The sequence below is a fragment of the Orycteropus afer genome, unplaced genomic scaffold (assembly GCF_000298275.1).
Source record: "Orycteropus afer afer isolate SDZICR_OR568_19922 unplaced genomic scaffold, OryAfe1.0 scaffold00280, whole genome shotgun sequence".
Classification (NCBI taxonomy): domain Eukaryota; kingdom Metazoa; phylum Chordata; class Mammalia; order Tubulidentata; family Orycteropodidae; genus Orycteropus; species Orycteropus afer.
In genome coordinates, this window is record NW_006921867.1 from 4,438,713 (window position 1) to 4,441,570 (window position 2,858).

General features: G+C 38.3%; 1 protein-coding gene across 1 annotated transcript in view; it reads left to right on the plus strand.

The window, feature by feature from the left end:
• Positions 1-2,858, plus strand: part of LOC103205306 (dystrophin) — a gene marked incomplete at its 3' end in the record, with an annotated part of 320,392 nt that overhangs the window by 49,270 nt on the left and 268,264 nt on the right. The gene's annotated exons all lie outside the window — the stretch shown is intronic.

Consider the following 2,858-nt stretch of genomic DNA (forward strand, 5'->3'; position numbering starts at 1 on the left):
ATATGCCGTCGAGTCGGACCCGACTCATAGCGACCCCTCCTTGGGTTTCCGAGGCAGTATCATTAAGGAAGTAGATTGCCCCATCTTCCTTCCGAGAAGTGGCTGGTGGGTTTGAACCGCCTATGTTAATTAATGTAATTTCTTCTCAGCCAGTAGTTGAAGAAGAGATGCAAAGTAAAATTCAAAATAAAACATTATTCCTGTGTTTATGATTGTGTGCAATATACATTAATGTGGAGAGAGCCTAATAAGTCACTTCATGAGGAAATCTCTAAATTTAATTCAAGAGTTATAACTCATATGTAGACCTGGTTTGGGGAATAGAATCCTCTCTTTTTAGTTGGAGCCATGGCTTTGGAAATAAAGACTGCATTTACCAATTTGGAGTGACCATGTGACTACGTTTTGGCCAATTTGATATCTAGGAAAGTCTCCTTGAAGAGTATGTTGAGGGAGTCCCTCCCTCCCAACTTTTCTTCTTCCCATATACTGAAATGTGCATGTGATAGCTTGAGCCACCTTGGACCATGAAGTGGGAGCCACAGGTTGAGGGACATCAAGAGAAGGAGCCCAGGTTCTAAATGATTATGAAGGTGCTCATCTTTGTTGATCTCTGGACTTTGTTGATATGAGAAAAATGAACTTCAATCTTGTTTAAGCCACTGTTGAGAGAGAGAGGAAATAAATTGCCTCAAAAAAAGACAGAAAGAAAAAAAGAGAGGTATGAACACTCATGTATTTCTGTAAAATAACAGTTTTGCTTGGGCATATTTATTAAGAAATTAAAATATATTTAAAAGAAATATGTAACACTTACCACATATATTAGCATATAGGGACCACACAAAGGTAATAGTGGTTATATTTCCTGTAATACAACTACAGGATGAAGAATACCCACTAATGACAACATTTTTGTGTTCTAAGTACTTAGATCAGTTTCTGGCTTATAGTAAAAAAGATATTAATTGAATGAATGAGTCAACCAATCAATTGATAAATGTATAGGGACCTTTCCTTATGGACATGCTGTTCCTCTCTATTATCACATGTAGAATCAACAGAAGAATTATAGATTGTGGTGCTTTCTCACTCTTCAGTTATCGATCTCCACTGGGATCCTTACTGTCCCTTCAAATGGTTAACATGCTTGGCTTCTAACCAAAAGGTTGGAGGATGAGTCCACCCAGAGGCATCTAGGAAGAAAGATCTGGTGATCAACTTCTGAAAAATCAGCCATTGAAAACTCTGTGATGCACGGTTCTACCCTGCATCATATGGGATCACCATGACTCGGAATTGACTCCATGACTACTGGTTACTAAATTCTGATTGGAAGAAAGGAACAATTGGGGATGGGCCAAGTACAGTAAATAGGGAGAGAAATCTGAGCTTATTTTCAATCCTCATCCCCGGCTCTGTCAGTTTCACTTTCATTCTCTATAGACCTTAAACTGAAGTCTCCTATTTGCTTTATTGTGTTATTTCTCCTTTTAATATTTCCCTTGATGGTTATTAATATATATATTTTTAATTTGAGATAATTGCAGACTCATATGCAGTGTTAAGAAATAATTCAGAGAGATCTTGTGTACCCTTATCCTGTTTCCCACAGTGGTAACATCTCAAAATTATAGTGTACTATCACAACTCAAATATTGACATGGATACAATCCACTGATCATATTCAGATTTCCCTGGTACTTGTGGGTGTGTGCAAGCGCATTTAGTTCTATCCACCATTCTCATGTGTGGGTTCATGTATCCACCCTCACAGTCAAGATACAGAAATAATTCCATCACAAAAAGGGTCCTTCATGTAGCCCATTTATAATCACATCTACCTCTCTCATCTACCTATTCTCAGGCAATTAATAGTTTGTTCTCCATTCCTATGATTTTGTGTTTTTAAGACTATTATGTAAATGGAAGCATACATTATGTAACCTTTTGGGATAGGCTTTTTTATTTTCTTTCTTTCTCTCCGGGTAACACTGTTGAGATTCATCTAAGTTGCTGCGTGTAACAATATCATGTTCCTTTTTTTGCTAAGTAGTCTTTTGCAGTGTGGATGTACCACAATTTGTTTAACCACTCACCCTTGAAAAACATCTTGGTTGTCTTCACTTTTTGGCTACTATGAATACATTTGCAATGAAAATTTTCATATAGGTTTTTTTGCGAATGCATAAGTTCATGTCTCTGGGATAAATGCCTAAAAGTACATTTTCTGGGTCATATGGTAACCACATTTTTAGTTTCCTAAGAAAATGCCAGTCTTTTACCAGAAGGGCTGTACCATTTTGCACTCCAAACAGCAATGTATGAGTGATCCAGTTTCTCCACTTCCTCACTATCATTTGGTGTTGTCACTAGATGTTTTATTTTGTTTTGCCATTGTGATAGGTGTGAATGGTAGGAGCATCAAGGGCAGGAGACATAGGGATCTGTCTTGACAGAAGAAACCCTGCCAACTTTTGATTTCTAAATCTAGTCCTGGATAGAGAAAAGAAAGAGCTGGAATTGGATCCATTGCTTATTAGAGTTCTAATGCAGTGAAACTCAGAGCTGGAACTTGACAGGGCTGCCCTGTATTTCTGGGTCTTGCCAGTGTTCAGCCTTTGACAAGGTGCACTCTTACCACTTTTCTGTTGTTCTCTATTAGTGGAAAATACTGGAGTTTTCCTTCTCTGACAAGTTTCTGCTATCCAAACCAAGTGCCATTGAGTCGATTCTGGCACATAGAGACCCTACAGGACAGAGTAGAACTCTACCCCATAGGGTTTCCAAGGCTGTAAATCTTAATGGAAGCAGACTGCCTCATTTGTCTCCTGTGGAATGGCTGGTGGGTTCAAACA